A 19,534-nucleotide genomic window follows, 5' to 3' on the forward strand; every position below is an offset into this window, starting at 1 on the left:
CTTTCGGCTTTCTCTCTCTCTACGGTTGGCGTCTACGTCCCCTTTTTTGTCAGAGAAGTTTCACCAGTTTTCCTAGTAATTAGCCAGATGAAAATAGATTTTGACCTTCCACAGAGGTTGAGTTAGCTAAACATTACAAGTAGGGCACAACTAAAAGCCCAAGTTTACTTCCCACTAAGTTTTGTTTGAATCTTTCTTTCCCTTCTGGTAGTAGGGCTATGACAAGAATTTAGGGACCAGTCTTCCGCTGCAGAGGTCGGATGGATCCTCAACTCAGAAATGGTATAACTACGAAAGAGTTACTTCTAACTTAGTTTTGTTGAGATCCAGCGTTTTTGGTAGATAAGTTTTTCGAAGAAAAGGTTTTACAAATAGGATATTTTTTAAAAGTAAAGAGTAACACTAAAATCTAAAATGAAAAGTATATAACTTGAAACAAACAGAAATTACTAGACATAAGTACTCAAGTTGAACTAAAAATTAAAGGTTGGAATGTCATTTGTCCTTTATTGAAACGGTTGTGTTTTCCGAACGTTTTTTTTTTTTTTTTTTTTTTGTCATAAAATCAACAACAACAAAAATAATAGTAACTAAGGTTTACAAATACAAGCCAAACAGAATATGCTTACCAGAATATTTTGCTGCCAAAACTTTGGTAACAGTTATTGTTACTGGGATTTTGGTAAAAATTTATAAGGGTTCCTGCAAAGACTAGTACAGGCACTCACCACGAAGTTAGAGCTAAGATCAAGTCCGAATAAGGCTATATATTTGCCTTTTAAAGTTGGCAAGAAGGAATTTTCTGTTGTTGGACACTTCCCATGGCAAAATCCTTGGTATGAATGATTGTCTGGGTTTACTTTGTTCGACAGTTGAAAAAAGAAGATAATTTACGGTACTTGTATGATATACCCCCTACCTAAGGATCTTCTAATATGTTTCTCCTGCGCTCAATCCTAATGAAATATACCAAAGTAATATAAAAATTTAATACTTTAGAAACAAATTTGGGTTATGTATTTGCACATTAGAGAGGGTGAGGGGAAAGTGTAGTGGGTCTGCATCGACTGCATGTCTAATGTGTTAAGTACAATTATTCTGCATATTTTGTAGTAAGAATTGTTTTCTAATTTCTCATTGTCCAAATTCTTTACCCCCACCCCTTAATGTGCAAATATATAACCCAAATTATATATTATCCATTCTGTCAGTTCTCTTTGTCTTGTGTCACGCTAAGCTGAAAGTAACTATCGAAAAAACTGGTTGTATAATGCGTCAATGAACGAACAACTTCACTGGTAGGGTGTTTATCATACTAGTACCGAATTTACTGTTTTTCCACCAATTATTGTGTGCATACCCCAGTACTTTTGTTTCATCTTCTTAAGATAATGGTCGTAAAACCTGTTGCTCAAACATCAAATTTTTGTTTTTTCTTTAGCTAAATCCGCTATCCTGCAAGTCATTTTGGAAAAATGGGTCTTATTCCCAACTGTCTTCAAAGGTAAAAGTAAATGATTTTTGCTTTTTTCATTCGACTGGTGTTGATTCCTTTCGATGCAAATTGCACGCTACCTATTTTGTAACAGTTAATTCAGTCGCCATCTATCTCGTAAGCTGTGTCCCGCTTTATGATGAGTTCATACCTAAACAAAAGGTTTATGATTGGGAATGTTCCTAAGCTCTGACAATGGGCGTGATTGAATTAATCCTGTTTTTATTTATTTTTCGTGTGATAAGCGGGGTATTCTGAATGATTTGGTTTAATGTTCGTTAAGAGATTTCATTAGCTGAAATAATCGACAAAGCGGAAAGATGTAGTAATATTTGAAATATCATTTGTATTTCATTTTTTTGTAGGAGGGGAGTAAAAACGTCTCTTTTTACTAATTTTAAAGGTATTTTGTACTTGGCATACATAATTCAAGTCGTTAAAACGGTTCCCATTAAAATTTGAAACCTTTTTTTCCTTAATTGTAAAAACACGTGATGTGGGTTTTTTATTTGGGCATACTTTTATATAAAAAAAACAATCTTATCTTATGTGAGGATAGTTGTGAGCGTAATTCATTCGTTTCATTATTGACAGAATAAAGAATGCAGTAAAGAACAATCGTGATTTGATTATGGGCTTTCTCAAGTTTGGTTTTCGATCGCTATGGCCTCGGAATTGCTAAAAACCCTGGCATGTGATTAAAAATACTTGAACATCACAGTTCAACGCTGTGAGACGACTACGCTTAGTCCCATAGTGAATCCTGGGTATTTTACATTAGCAATGGACACTTGCCAGACTAATTATTTTGGCGAGGGTAGCTACTTATAATTTAAAATTTTCCCTAGTTTCACCTCTTTTACGAGTTTTGAAGACATCCCAGGATACTAAAACGTAAATAAATATATGGGCTACTGAGTATATTTCTTTGCGGCAATTTCATATAATTATCTTTCCCAATATCCCGAGCTCATGAATGAAATCTCAAAAATTATGGGGAAATTTCAAGAAGTGACCAGACATGATGCATGTGTTGAAAGAAATGGAAGTGTTTTTTTTTTTTTTTTTTTTTTTTTTTTTTTCTTAAGCCATATACGGTTTTACTGTTTATTCCTAATAGAAATTATCGTGTAAAAAAGAATAATAAATAAATAAAACTTCGCCGTGACTAAGAAAAATGTCCTGTTCTTGTCGTTTCAATGTTCCATACGTCATTAGAAGGTTGGGATGGTTGCATCGTTGATCATAATTTTGAACTTCGTGTTGGAATGATAAGTGCATAATGATAAACACACAAGCTGTGACTGAACAGTGGGAATGTTTTAATTGTCTTTCGGTTCAATTTGGCGTTAAATGATGCTGATTTCTGATTTGTTTAGATAGTCTCATAAACTGTATTGAAAACTTGACAAAGAATAGTAAGAGGAAAAAAATTCGGATGATCTCCGAAAGGGGTAGGGGCAACAACGTTCTTATGGCGCCCCTGACAGTAGTACGCGCTAATAAGGGCCTGCTATTACTAATTATAGTGTAGGACCACACAGAAGGGTATTTAAAGAATAAACAGACGATATTGGTTTTATTGAAAGCCAGTCATGGTCCTCATTGGTTTTATTGAAAGCCAGTCATGGTCCTCAAAATCATTCCCAGGAGGGTCCATCTAACTAAAAATATTAAATGCTGACCATGGTGCAAGAGAATACCCATCAGGAGTAATACGAAATAGAAGAAAGAAGTTCTCTTGGTAGTATAGGTTCTGAAGCTCGAGTGCTGCCGATAGCTCGTGTGTTGTGGATAACCTTCCCTGTGTTTTGAGAGATGAGTGTTCCCTGTCCAAACTGGTATGAAGCTCGTGTGTGGGCTCTCAGGATAAGGAAAAACAATGGTGAACATTTAGATCCCATCAAGGAAGGATAATGTACAGGATAAAAAGGGATAGGTAATTTCTATCACAGAATACCTCACCCCATTGGAGGTACCAATATCTCGGCAGTTATATGATATTTTTCTTCATGTGGGGAAGCAATGGGTTTTATGGCCTGAGAATCAAATCAGTTTTGTGAGTCTGCCAAAAATGATAAAAATAACAGTAATGATCTGCGAAAAGAAAGAATTTGATGATCCTGTAGTAAAATTAGGAGAGGATTGGATATATTACTGAATGCAAAAATAAGTAGCAGAAGATGTTAAGGAGGGAAATGAAAAAAGCTCGTCCTGCTAGTTTTCCTGCTCTTACTATTTGATTCAGGCCCTGCCCATATTGTGTATTTGTTCGCTTGTTTTTTTTTCTTTGTTTTTTACGTCACTTTTGAAGAAAGAGATATCTGTATTAATTTTTTTGTTTCTTGAGTTTTACCTGTTTTTATCTTTTTAACATGTTATAGCCAACCTTAGTTTAAATAATGGTTAATGAATGGATTTTAATTCTGATATTTTAAATTTCGGTATTCTTTTGCTGGTCTTTTAGTTTCTGTTTCCTTTTTTGTTTGGCCTGCTTTTATTTATTGACCTCGAAATTTGGATTCGGCCTTTCAAGGCTCTGATAAAAAAAGTTTGGGCACTTATTTGTTATAGCGACCCCACTCAAAAATTAAGCTGTGCAAAACTCGAGGATAAACTGGTTTCATCTGTCTGTATTAAGAAACAATTAGCTTACGTTCAGTGGAAAACAGATGGCGGGTGATAAAATACACTAGACTTATATGATATGGGCTACATATTTGGGATGGGTGTAAAGTATTTGGACGTCGCGAAGTTAGAAAGCAATTCTTACTTCATAATATGCAGAACAGTTGTAATTAACACATTTTGCATTCAGACTACATACTTTACCCCCCTCCCTATTGTGCAAATATATAGCTCAAATTTGTTTCTAAAGTATTAGTTTTTCATCAGGTTTTGGTATATTTCTTTGGGATTAACCTAACTTCACTTCTTGAGTGGGGTCGCTATAGTACATGAGCACCAAAACTTTAATTAAACCACTGTATAAAAAAGGTGACAAGAGTGAGTGTCGTAATTATCGAGGCATTAGTCTGGTCTCTGTTGGTAGCAAATTACTTAGTAATATGATACTTTTTAGACTGAGAGATGCTGTAGACAAAGTTTTAAGGGAAGAACAGTGCGGTTTTAAAAAAGGTAGAGGATGTGTCGACCGAGTTTTCACTCTTAGGCTAATAATTGAGAAGTTGAGAAGTCCCTTCGTTGTCAAACACCTTTGGTCCTCAGTTTTATCGATTATGAGCAAGCTTTCGATTCTGTTGATAGAAGAGCGTTAGCAAAGGTCTTATCCTTATATGGTATACCAGAAAAATACATTAAAGTGATTTGTTCTATGTACGAGAATAATACTGCTGCGGTTAAGGTAGGAAATCAGGTTAGCAACTGGTTCTGTATTAAATCAGGAGTTAAGCAGGTTTCTGTTCTATCCCTCTTTACATGGATCATTTTGATGGACTTCGTCTTAAGGAGCACAGGAAAGGCAATTGGAGACCATGGAATCAAATGGGGAGGAAAAACGCTCCTGGACTTAGATTAGATTATGCTGATTATTTAAGCATATTAGATAAAGTGTGAGCAAAATGAGTGAATTTCTAGAGGTTTTGCGAGTTCAGGGTGCTAGGAATAAGTGAAGATGAAAAGGTAACGTTGGGTAACGAAAAGATTGATCAGTTTGGCAGCTTCACTTACCTTGGTAGTATTATTAGTAAAGACGGTGGGAGCAGTGAAGATGTTAAAAGTAGAATAGCTAAGGCTCAGTGTGTTTTTTCACAGTTAAACAAAGTTTGGAAGAATATGAAGATAAGTCTGCAAATCAAGACTAGAATATTGGAAGCTGCAGTGATGACAGTGGTCGAATATGGCTCTGAAGCATGGGTGTTCCATAAAGCAGACGAAAATCTACTAGATGTTTTCCAGAGAAATTGCCTACGGACTGTTCTGGGTACCCGGCTGACTAACCGCATTTCAAATAGTAGGTTTTACGAAAAATGTGGTTCAATCCCGCTTTCGAAGGCTATAATAAAAGAAAGGTTGAGATGGCCATGTTCTGCAGATGAAGGATGAAATATTGCCAAAGATCTTCCTTTTTAGCCAACCGTCTGGGGCTACACGGAAAGCAGGTCGTTCTCGTTTGGGTTGGTAGGATGTCATAAATAAAGATTTAAAGGGAATGAGAACTTTCTGGGAGGGTGTAAAGAGGGAGGCCTTGAATAGATTAGGTTGGAGGAGGAGCTTGCGTAGCAGTGTTGGCCTCAAACGGCTTGGTGCTGCGGTGAGCTATTAGTAGTAGTAGTAGTAGTAGTATTTCCAATTGATTGGCAGCACGAAACTCAACATGATGTATAATTAGTGTTGTATAAGATGCGTCTTGAATTTTAAATTGTTGTTTAACTAATTATTCTTTCTGATAAAAAATATTGTAGATAAACTAAACATAGTTAGTACTTGTTTTTGTCAAGGTTGTTATATAGGACTATCCTTGGGTGGTAATTAAATAAAAAAAACAAGTTTTTTCAACTGAAAGTAAGGAGTGACATCAAAACTTAAAACGCACAGAAATCACTTCGTATATGAAAGAGGCTGCTTCCTCATCAACGCCCCGCTCTTTACGCTAAAGTTTGACTCTTTCTCTCAATTCTTCTTTCTAAAACAGTAAAAAACTTTAGCGTAAAGAGCGGGGCGTTGATGAGGAAGCAGCCTCTTTCATATATCAAGTAATTTCTGTGCGTTTTAAGTTTTAATGTCACTCCTTACTTTCAGTTGAAAAAACTTGTTTTTTTTATTTAATTTCTGAACGTTTTTGAATCAATGCATGTTTTGATTTTGGCTCTCCGCAGAGGAATAATCAAAACGAAATTTGTATATTTTTTTTTTTTTTTGGCTCAATGGCTTTCTCATAACTTTGATCGAATGATTTTGAGAAAAAAAGAGCGGGGGACGAAGCCTAGTTGCCCCCCGATTTTTTGGTTAATTAAAAAGGCAACTAGAACTTTTAATTATTTACGAATCTTTTTATTGGTAAAAGATTTACGTAACTTATAAATTAGCTTACGTAAAGAACTTTTGTATTCTCATGTTTTTATTACATATATGAGGGGATTCGCCCCATCGTCAGTACCTCGCTCTTTACACTAAAGCTTAAATTTTATCCCAATTCATTAAGAATGACCCCCTGAATCACAAAAGCCGTAGAATAAGTAGTTGAAATTACCGAAAATACTTTAGCGTAAAGAGCGAGGTATTAGAAGGAGGTGAGCCCCTCATATGGGTAATAATTTCTGTTTGTTTTAAGTTTTATTGCTGTTCCTTACTTCCAGCTGAAAAAGCTTTTTCACTTTTATTTTTTAATTGTTTTTTTTAAATAATGCTAGTAAATCCTGCTCTCCCTTCATGGAAATTTTCTTCTCCCATTACAAATTCTCGAAGGAAAGTTCCCCCAGCATATCCCCCTCTTCTCAACCCCTCCCCCAAACCAAAAAAATCCTCCTGAAAACGCCTGTATACTTCCCAATAACCATTACTATATGTAAGCACAGGTCAAAGTTTGTAACTTGTTGCCCCTCCCACGGGGACTGTGGGGGAGTAAGTCGTCCCCAAAGACATAGTTATAAGGTTTTTCGACTACGCTGAATAAAATGGCTATCTCAGAATTTTGATCCGTTGACTTTGGGAAAATAATTAGCGTTGGAGGGGGCCTAGGTGCCCTCCAATTTTTTTGGTCACTTAAAAAGGGCACTAGAACTTTTCATTTCCGTTAGAATGAGCCCTCTTGCAACATTCTAGGACAACTGGGTCGATACGATCACCCCTGGAAAAAAAAAAAAAAAAAAACAAAAAAAAACAAATAAACACGCATCCGTGATCTGCCTTCTGGCAAAAAATGCAAAATTCCACATTTTTGTAGATAGGAGCTCGAAACCTCTACAGTAGGGTTCTCTGATACGCTGAATCTGATGGTGTGATTTTCGTTAAGATTCTATGACTTTTAGGGGGCGTTTCCCCCTATTTTCTAAAATAACGCAAATTTTCTCAGGCTCGTAACTTTTGATGGGTAAGACTAAACTTGATGAAACTTATATATTTAAAACCAGCATTAAAATGCGATTCTTTTGATGTAGCTATTGGTATCAAAATTCCATTTTTTAGAGTTTTGGTTACTATTGAGCCGGGTCGCTCCTTACTACAGTTCGTTACCACGAACTGTTTGATTAGTTTTCTTTCCAAAAAAGGAAAAGTTCTTCAATCAGTTTATGCTTGATTTTTTGGTTAAGTGCTTGCGAATCTGTTTTAGCTTTCGTGCAGAAGAAATAAAATGTTTGATTGCAATTTAAATTTTAGGTAATATTTGAATGTTCTGTAAAAATGTTAAATTAGCTGTTTTTTTGCAATTATTAATCAAGTCTCTTTACTGTAATATTCGGGCTCTACAAAATCCACACAGCATGCATATTTTTTGTCTTCTACGGGGGAAGATCTTCAGGGTCTTGTGACATTCTGGAATAAAGACACATCTTAATCCACTATTTTATTAGGATTTTTTTGTGTCCAATCAAATGCTTGACGAAATTTGTTGCCTCAGCTCGGTTCCTAAATCGTTTTGCATTTTTTTTGTCCTTTGGAGTCTTCTTGACTCAGGGACACCGGGCATGTTACAGTTTTCAAGGTGATCGAGAAAAAAAGCCTTTGGGCCTCATATTTAAGGGGTGTTTACCACCAACATACAGGTATGTCCGTAAATAAGGGACCCCTTGGTCGACGACTAACAGTTGCAGTAGTGATTCCTATTTTATTGTTTTGATGGATGAGCTATGGACAATGCGTGTTATTTAGGGTTCTCGCCCCTGGGGCTGTGTAGGTCATGTCATCTTCATAAGCACATTTACTGGACATTTTGACTACTGTAGAGAAACTGGCTAGCTGAAAATTTTGACGTGATGCCATGGGAGCAGTTACATGGGGAAAAAACGGCAGCGGTACAGAAGGGGACTGGTGCCTCTCCAATAGTTTTGATCCTTAAAAAGTGCCCTTGAACTTTCAATATATGATCGAATGTGCTACCTCCCAAGTTTTTAAGACCACCCCTTCCATCTGAATTGCCTGGGAAAAAATTACAGGAGCCACATCACTCAATACTATCTCCTCTAGCCCATAAACTCCATTTTTTTTTCTAGTTGCATAGAATAGCCTGAATATTCTAAAAATTTTTGACATGCCCGAGAAATGAATACCTGAAAGCTGATTCGGCATCCAAGGTAAACATACCCTCCTTTTTTATTACAAAAGCTATCTGTGAGGGCTGGGCAATACACATTATTAGGGCCATTGTCTCTGGGAGTAAGTGGGTAATGTCATCCCCAAAAGCATATTGAATGGACATCTTGACGATTCTAGGCGAACTAGCCGGATGAAAATTCTGATATCAATCCATGGGGGGGGGGTATAGGAGGAGGCAAAACATACCAGCAGTGCAGGAGGGGTCTTGTTGTCCTTCGATTACTTTTGACCCCTAAAAATGACACTAAAACTTTCAATACATGATCAAATGAGCCACCTCCCAAGCTCTTACGGCAACCCCATTCCATTTGAAGTTTTCCATTTTCCAGAAAATAAAAATACACAAGAGTCACATCGTACCCTACTATCTCATCTTGCTCGTAAACTGTGACAGTATTTCAAGTTATCTCGAATAGTCCAAGTTTCTCTAACTTTTTGATATAACGTTTCCACTTATTCTCGGTTTATTGTGATACAAGTCATAAAAATATGCGATAAAATATTCTGATTAGTAAAAAATAGTTTTAGTAAAAAATGAGTAAAAAAGCCAAAAAAATATTAATTAGTAAATCAGTATAAAAAAAAAAAAATATAAACTTTCAAAAAAATAGTATTCCCCTTTTAGCCTTGTGCTCAGTGACTCCTCCCCTCATTGCACGCATAGGCTACTTCAGTTACAATAGAGGGCCTTCTTGTTCTCACCTGCAATCTTGATATTTCTAACAGTATCCTCCTATATGTCCCATAACCTTAAAATAGGTTTTGCTATTTGTGTGTTTATCTTTTACTTTTTTTAATTTTTTACCTTCGCCGGCTTTAGTGTTGTATTTCATATAATGTAATTTTTTAGAAGTTTCAAGAAAACATAATATTATTGGAAGGAAAAATCTCCTGGTTTTACTGATTGTAATTACAATCTAAAAATAATATTTGATTTTGAAAAAAAAAGAAGAAAAGAATCTCTATCCACAATACCCATTCGCGATCAGTCCGTGTTCAATGCTGAAAAGCTGGAGTGTTGACTGTGAATTTTTCTTTTCATTTGTAATTCAGATTGTTAAGAAAAAAGGTTTTGATAACTTAAAAAATCATTGACTGAGAAACTTATTCTCTCTCCTTATAATAAGGACACCGAAAGCCATATGTTGAGCATTCCACATAGAGCTCATTAGCCACAAAACGAGATAACACGTTGAAGATGTCTCAGGCAACTAATTTTGATAAGAGAAGTATTCGTTTCGGAATGCCACCCGTGAAAAAGACAATTTCTTGGTCTTTCAGCATCCTAATGAGCCGTTCTCAACAAGATCCCGCATCTGGGAATAGAATTAACTTTTCTACAACTTGTTAGCAGTCAAGGTCAGAAAACAATCAAAAAAGATTTGATATTATTTTCGGAATTTATTTGCTTTTGTGGGCTAGCTAAATTTTTTGATATTAGTCATATTAGTCAGCCATTTTATAATTTTTAGTCAGCCATCATATTGACGCTATAGAGCCCTTGATATCTATTATGTTTGATGTATTCCATAAAATGGTATTTAGCTGAAACTGAAAAGATTCAAAATTCATAGGTAAATAAATTTATTCAACAGTAAACACAATATTAATTTAAACCATAAGTCAAAAAAACACATCTTATTTTTCCGGAAAAGTACCTTACTGCGTTAACCACGCATTACCTGCCAAATACCTAGCCAGTGTGAAATGCCATGCGCAATAAATAATAACAACATACAGTTCTAATTTGGCCCAAATACATCTGCCTCACGGGAGGACTAAAAAACACAAACAAAAAACAGATAAATTACTAAGAAGTAAAAACAATTTTACTATTTCTTTGAAGGCATCAAACGAATGATACCTTTTTTTAGCTGACTTAGGCAAAGTATTCTAGGAAATACAAAAGGTTGATCTTGAAGTCCGATCTTGCTAATGGAGTAAATTGAATTGGACTGTTGCCAGAATTAGCCTACCTGTCGCGTAGCAGTCTTACATACACACGCAAACTATTCAAACCCATAAATTTCTCATTATGGCGAGTAGTTGAAATACGAAATAGCCATCGATTTCATCTACATCGTGACGCTACATCGTTGACGCTATAATACCTACTGACCTAGGTGAGGGGGTAAAACATTGCCATGTTTTAAACCTAGTCTTAAGGGACCAAAATATTCTAAAGGGTAAGTTCACTATGGCTTTCACTTGGCGATAAGGAGTAATCAGTATATTTATGAAGAGTTCTGGTGGTCCTCTTTTGATTAGTGTATCCTTTAATGAGTAATGTGTACTTGGTCAAATTCTATTTTCGATTCCGAGAAACCTGCATATTAACTAGTCTGACCTTTTAATTGCGTCTTTACCAAAACTTCCATTAATAAAATTTCCATATATATTTGTATAGCTTCGTTTATTTTTGTAACGAGATTTGTCTTGGGCTTTAGTGACACATGAATTAATAAGAAAAATCGTAAAAATGAAAAAGAAATTTGTTAGACACCTAGGGTAAAACTACCTGTCCAAGAAGGGTATGAAGAGCTGGTATGTACACTACTGGAGAGAAATTTAAAAAAAATCTAATCTAAGAGAACCACCAGTTTAATTTGGGATATTTAATTCTAAAATAGAGGGGTAGGAAAGGGGAGGAGGAAGAATCTCCTCGAAAAGTAGTCGGTTACATAATTTAAACTTTAGGCTGACTTTAAATATCATACTAATTTTCTTTTGACAATATACCAGTTTCGTTTGATCTAGGGCACAGGTGGTAACCGTTGTATTTGATTTTTAATTTTTTGGCCAACTGTAACTGACACTACAGAGGTTTTCCTCAAATTAAATGCACGGACATATTTAGGATGAAGATCGAATTAACCTTGATTTTTGGCTAATTTTTAAGTACTTGAAAAAAAGCCGAAAATTCTTCAATCAAATAAATATTATGCTTTAAATTAAGACTCAAGAAAGGCATAGATAGATAGATAGATACTTTATTTCGTGATTAAACCAAAAACAGGCATTTCACAGAAACAAACATAAAAAAACACTACAAAAAGAAAAAAAAAAGAGAAAAAGAGTACACACTATCTAAAGCAAAACATAAACACTAACTAAAAGTCAAGTCTTTTCGTGCGGGATAAAAATCTGTTTACAATAGTCCGAACTCTATTATTTCTAATTATCAGCGATAAAGGAAACGGCACACTTATTTCATATTCACTTAATTCGAACTCCATTACTATACGTGCTCTACAATAAACAGGGCAATCAAACAGAAGATGACTACATGTTTCCATTAGACCGCACAAGCACAATGGAGAGTCAGCTTTCCCGATCCTATTTAAAAAATGAAGCAAAGAGATAATAAACGGTGCATACAGTAAACTGTTTCTTATCTTGCTTACGTTCTTAGCAAACTTAAGTTGAAAAATGAATCGCAATCCTCGTTCTTTAAGACTATTGCTCTTGAAGATGAGTCCCTCTTCCCTCCTACTTGACAATGAGTGGACCTTCAACCTAGTATTTATCGAAAATATTGAATTAAAATCTTTTACGAACTGACATATTCAGTTCGTTCACAGAAACAAATAGGCACCTAAAGCTTCATTTATCGTAAAACAAGCTGTTGTTTTTTCCGGTACTTATCGGTTATATAATAAACACTATTGATCGTGGATGATGCGAACATGACACAAGAAACTGGTCAAGCAATTTCTTTATACCACACAATTAGCTTTGGCTTGGTTGGAAAATAAATTGTAGCTACATCTTATTTAAGTATTTAGTTGGTATTTTGGTTTGGTTAGATTAGTATAGTATATGCTATGCTTCACCCCCCTCTAATTTTCAAATATATAGCCCAAATTTGTTTTTAAACCCTTACAAATGTCTCTGTTAATACTTTAATCATTACTTTTTATGCATTATAAGGGTAACATGATATGCACATAAAATTTTAATTTGAAAAAATCGTTAAGTTTAAAGTTGCACCAATAGCTCAAAACCCGAGAAAATTAGCCGGGTTTTTGAAAAAGGATGAACAACATCCACTTCGTAAATAGTGTGATCTTGATTTAAATTTACACCATCAAATTTCGCATAATACAGAACCATATTACCTAGGTTTCTCACTTTTATAAAAAAGAAGCAAAATTCTGTATGTTTTTCAAGAAGCATGATCACGGATGCGTGTTTATGTGTTGTTGATTGTTTTTGTTTTTTTTTACCATGGGTGATCGCATGACTCTAGAATATCATAATTTGAAATTGAAACAGAAATTGAGTAAAAATTTGAATAGAACATCTAACAGAAATTGTATTTTCCAGTACCCTTTTTAAGTTGCAAAAGAGACTGTTCCATGGCAAAATGGCGTTGGCTGCCATTTTATAGCATAAATTAACAATTTAAGCCTAATGACGACCAAAACACTATCGAGTAAAGATTTTGAAATTGCCAATTGATTTAAAATTATCAAAAAACTGTATATTGAGCTTCTCAGCTTGAGAAGTCGTAAATCCGAACGGTGGCGCATTTGTTTCTAAAAGAGGGTCGCAGTCCAAAACAAACGTTTAATATAGACAACCATTTTATAGCTTTATTTAACTGAGTTAATTCATCTGAGGCATCTTGGGGCTCATTTGAATGGATGGAGGGGTGGGTAATTGAAATTTCGGAAAGTTAATTTTTATGCATAGATTTATTAACTTCATGTTAGCGTTCGAATATAATATAAAAAGGGGCTTGTAATTTATTCTCCAATCTCCTTTCATTCCGAGGGATATTTTTTTTTTACAAGGCCTATAATATTTGGACTTTGGGTTGACTTCATCTTTCTTTTGCCACCGAGTTTTTAGGAGGAGTATAATAGCTTCCTGTGCCTGGTAAATAGGCCTTAATACAGGAGACACCAATTTACGAAAGTGTAGGGGTGGGGGGGATTTGTTGTTACTTTTTTAAATGAAGATACAAGAAACGAAATATGTTTCAAAATCTCGTTAGACCTCTGTAAACCATAGATACGCACTGAGAGATAAGAAGAGATTATCCCCAAGACCAGTCTTAAGGACCAGAAGATTTTAAGCGTAACATAAAATATTACATTTATATACTTGTTTGCGCAAAAGGGGGAGAGGTGAGAGCAGATGCTGTTTTGGGGGAGGGACAAAGGGAACACTTACCCTGGGTACAGAAGTTTTAGGGGTGCATAATAACAAATAAACAGTCTTACGATTATAATGTGATCTTTAAATTTTGTTTTTATTAGTGTAAAATAGAGGAGCAGTTAATCAATGAAAATAATTAATGAAATATTAACTAATTAATAGAATACGTCAAAATATAAAAATAATTATATAATAATAATTAAATTCACAAAATCATAATAATTTAATAATTTAAATAATAAATTAAGAATACTTAAAAAAAAATTGTAGTTTAATTATGTCCCGGGTAATCAAGATATTGCACCGGGCGCAAGAGAAGCCAGAACCACCACTGGGTAGGAGAATGGTTCTCATGAGCATTACCAAGAAGAGTTCCTAGTATGGGGGTGGGGTAGTACTACAAGCAGCTTTGTTTTTACCAAAATTTAAATGGGGCTATTTCGCATTCTTCTATTTTTGTACTTTTTTTTAATATATTCTTGTTTTCAATAGGAAGGGGTAGGAGTACTACTCTCTGTACGCTGCTGCTTCTGTCCATAGAGGTCATTTCTAAAAAGATTTTTCGAATTGATCCTCTTGAAAATCGCTATAATCATGACCACAAAATTCTTTTCGATATCTCAGACCATTCTCCCCCCCCCCGTTCTGCCAAGAAACATTGAATGATGTGCACTTTCTTACAGATTATTTCTCATTTCTGATCGATTGTTATACGAATATTAAACATAAATGTAAAATATGATGGTTGAAAGAAGGAGTAGTCCCCTCTCTCACACTTAAGAGAGTCTTGAATCTATCAGTTTTTTAGCAGCAAACAGCAAATGAAGATCAACTGTTGATAGAAACCGAAGCTGTGAAAAACGATGTTTAGGAGTCAAAAGCGATTGGAGGGTGACCAGTCCCCCCGCGCCCATCATTTCCCAAATCTCATTCAATCCAAATTTTGAAACCGAAGCTGTGAAAAATGATGTTTAGGAGTCAAAAGCGATTGGAGGGTGACCAGCCCCCCACGCCCATCATTTCCCAAATCTCATTCAATCCAAATTTTGAGACAACTATTTTGTTCAGCATAGTTGAAAGGTCCAGTAATTATGTGTTTGGGGATGTATATCCTCCGCAGACCTCAGGGTAAGAGCTGTTAGTTAGGCAATTCGTCCACTGTTTACACCTGACTGAAAAAAAAAGTTACGTGGAAAAAAAAGAAGCTGTGAAAAACGATGTTTTGGACAAAATATACGCAACAGGAAATTTCCCTATTTGTGCTGGTTCTTAATATACAATATTTATCAATTTTAACGAAATTCATTAAAACCCATTAGCAAATAATAATTCTACAATTTTAGAAACAGAAATCCAACTACCTGGAAAGGGGTGCAACCTTATTAAAATTATACAATGAAATTCAACATGTGCAATAACCCTAACGCCACTATTCACAAAATATGAAACTTCTTATTTCAAACAGTTTGCCGACCTAATAGTACTTCGGCCTAATAGTAACCGAAAATATGAAAAAAGAATTTCTATAACAATCCATCTGAGGAATAAGGTTTTTGTGCCGATTTCAAATACTATATACGTGATTCATTGAGTTTATATTGCCCATCAAAAACTTTGAGTCTTTGAAACTTTGCCTGATTGTCGAAAAAGGGGTGAAACACCCCCAAAAGGTTAAGCTATCTTAATGAAAATCACACTATCAAATTTAGCATATCAGAAAACACTACTACAAAGGTTCCAAGGTCCTATCTACAAAAATGCAGATTTTTGGTGCAAGAAAGATCGCATCGAACCAATGGTCCTAGAAGATCGGGAGAGGGCTCATTCCAACGGAAAATAAAATTTATAATGCCTTTTGTCATTGGTCAAAAGGTTTTGCCACTGGAAAGTGGTGTTTTCTGCCATTTTGTGGCACATTGCTACGATTGTGAAAATTCTAAGCTGCTACCGATTGAAAATTTTGAGATATCTAATCGATTTAATTAAATAAAAAACAAGTTTTTTAACTGAAAGTAAGGCGCGATTAAAAAACTTAAAACGAACGGAAATTACTCCGTATATGAAAGGGGCTGTTCCCTCCTCAACACCCCGCTCTTTACGCTAAAGTTTTTACTGTTTTAAAAAGTAGAGTTGAGAGAAAGAGTCAAACTTTGTCGTAAAGAGCGGCACGCTGAGGAAAGGACAGCCCCTGTGGGCTGTCCCCTCTGCAGTTGTAAGTTATAGCCTGGGGGCATATAAGGTATCTATAGAAAAGGATGATCTTGTAAACTCCTTCCTCTACAAGTTGAAATAGGATTTGCACGAAAAAACTTAATTTAGAAAGTTTAATTTAGAATTAATTTTGATGTTTATCTATATACGGATGTAGCCCTTTTTTTTACAAAGCTGAATGCATTTAAGGACATGTAGAAAGTATTTGCCTCGATCTATGTTTAATTATCTCTGATTTTTTAGTAAGGGGCATCAGAAGTTTGATATAGAGCTTTTAGACAAGGCTAGCCCCTCATATGAACCCCTCATATGCTTAATAATCTCTGTTCGTTTTAAGTTTTAATGCTACTCCTTACTTTCAATTGAAAAAACTTTTTCATGTTTATTTTTTCGTTTTTTTTTTAATAGTAATGCTAGAAAATCCTGCGCCCTTTTCATTGAGTTTCTCTTCCCCCATGACATATTCCTCCAAGGAAAGATACTCCCACATAACCCCCTCCCCTCAATCCATTCCCCCAAACCAAAAGAATCCCTCTGAAAACGTTTGTACACTTCCCAATAACCATTACTGTATGTAAACACTGGTCAAAGTTTGTAACTTGCAGCCCCTCCCCCAGGGACTGTGGTGGAGTAAGACATCCCCAAAGACATAGTTATAATGGTTTTCGACTATGCGGAACAAAATGGCTATCTCAAAATTTTGATCCTTTGACTTTGGGAAAAAATGAGCGTGGGAGGGGGCCTAGGTACCCTCCAATTTTTTTGGTCACTTAAAAAGGGCACAGAACTTTACATTTCCATTATAATGAGCCCTCTTGCGACATTCTAGGACCAATTGGTCGATACGATGACCCCTGGGAAAAAGAAAAAAAACAAAAAAAAAAAACAAATAAACACGCACCCGTGATCTGTCTTCTGGCAAAAAATACGAAATTCCACATTTTTGTAGATAGGAGCTTGAAATTTTTGCCATAGGGTTCTCTTATACGTTGAATGCGATGGTGTGATTTTCGTTAAGATTCTATGACTTTTAGCGGGTGTTTCCCCCTATTTTCCAAAATAAGGTAAATTTTCTCAGGCTTGTAACTTTTGAAGACAAAGATTAAATTTGATGAAACTTATATATTTAAAATCAGCATGAAAATCTGATTCTTTTGATGTATCTTTTAACATCAAAATTCTGATTTTTAGAGTTTCGTTGACTATTGAGCCGGGTCGCTCCTTACTACAGTTCGTTACCACGAACTGTTTGAAAACCGTTTATTGAGACTTCCAGTTGCAGAGGAAGTACTGCGTGGCGACGGCGCATTCATTCCCGAAAAATCATGTAGTCCACACAAGGTGAGTGACTTATATAGATATTCATCCTAATGCTTAAATTAACTAGGTTGGTTGGTTCAGTTGATTCTTCATGAAATTATGTTTCTATTGTGTGTTTCAGTGTCAACAATTATGAAAGAAGGGAGACGGGTCAATATGTAGTGGGGGGGGGTTTAATACCTAATCTTCTGGTTCCCCGTGAACCTTCAGATAAATGTTGAGGGGATATGTGGAATTAGGAATTAATCTCTCATCTCCCTTCATTTAGACTAAGCATGAATAAGGGTGCTGTGGGGTGATGCCTCCCTTCTTGTTTCAGAAAGATGTTTCTGAAATTTATTTTAAAGCTTCGTCTAGTTTAATTGATTTGCTCCATATTTCATAAATATAGTTATATGCCGTGATGTGTAAGTTCGTATCAGCTATTATGAAGGAGGGGCTATGGATCATTTTGTAGGTGGAGGAGGGGAAAGACACCTCAAAAAGTGCCTTTTAATGCCCAAATATCCCAACTCCAAGGGAACCTTCAGATAATATAGAATACGTTTTGGGGAAGGGGGGATTGATATCTAGACCCTCTTATTCCAGAAAAAAATTTTGATTTTGGTCTACGCTTAGGTGCTAACGAGGGGCGAGGGTAATATTCCCTCCAATTCAGACAATCTTTTTCAATATAGCATAAATATAACATTCACATAACTAACTACTCAGAGTTGGGAAAGGTGAAACAGGGCATCTTGAGTCTCGCTAGGAAATCTCTTGAGGGAAGGGGTACAGGCAAAAACTATCAGAAGCTTTGTTTTAAGTGATCTGAAATGGTAATATTTCCATTTTCCTATTTGTATACAATATTGCAATGGAAAGTGATCAGAGGGCAACTGGCACCCTTACGCCCTCTTTTCCCTAAATGTATCCAGTCGACATTTTGAGATAACCATTTTGTTCAAAATAATCTAGAGATCATATAACAATGCTCCGAGGTTTGATACAAAATCCCAGGGCCTGGGACCAAGGGTTGTAAGCTATGCCCCGGGGGCATATAAGGTTTTTATGGAAGAGGTGGCCATTTAAAATTTATAGGACGCACGTTTGATTGAAAAATAAAAGTTCTAGTTCAATTTTTAAGAGATTTAAAAGTGATCAGAAGTAAACAAACCCCTCCCCACGCCCGTTGTTTTTATGCATCCAATCGAATTTTTTGCATAGGAATTTTATTAAAGATAGTCAAAAAAAAATGATAAAACAATGCCTCCAGGGTTGACAGAACCCCCAACGCCTGGGGGCAAATGTTGTAATTTATGCCCCAGGGGCATATAAGCTTTTTATCAAAATTGATAGTTCTAGTACCCTTTTTAGGAGTCAAAAGCGATTTGAGGGTGACCAGGCCCCCCACGCCCATCATTTCCCAAATTTCATTCAATACAAATTTTGAGACAACTATTTTGTTCAGCATAGTTTAAAGGTCCAGTAATTATGTCTTTGGGGATGTAAATCCTCCGCAGACCTCAGGGTAAGAGCTGTTAGTTAGGCAATTCGTCCACTGTTTACACCTGACTGAAAAAAAAAAGTTAAGCGGGAAAAAAAAGAAGGTTACGTGGGATGATCTATTCATGGGGGAAATTCTAATGGGGGAAGGGAATTTTCCATGAAGGGGGTCCGAATTTTCCAGCATTATTTAAAAAAATATCAGAAATTAAATAAAAAAACAAGCCTTTCAGCTAAAAGTAAGGTGCAACAGTAAAACTTAAAACGAACAGAAATTATTACGTATATGAGGGGGTTAACCACTCGTCAATACCTCGCTCTTTATTCTATTTTTTTTTACTACTTTCATAAGAGCTTTTTTTAAGTGATCTGAAATGATAATATTTCCATTTTCCTATTTGTATACAATATTTCAATGGAAAGTGATCAAAGGGCAACTGGCACCCTTACGCCCTCTTTTCCCTAAAGTATCCAGTCGACATTTTGAGATAGCCATTTTGTCCAAAATAGTCTAGAGATCATATAACAATGCTCCGAGGTTTGATACAAAATCCCAGGGCCTGGGACCAAGGGTTGTAAGCTATG

This window comes from Artemia franciscana, chromosome 4 (assembly GCF_032884065.1).
Source record: "Artemia franciscana chromosome 4, ASM3288406v1, whole genome shotgun sequence".
Lineage (NCBI taxonomy): Eukaryota > Metazoa > Arthropoda > Branchiopoda > Anostraca > Artemiidae > Artemia > Artemia franciscana.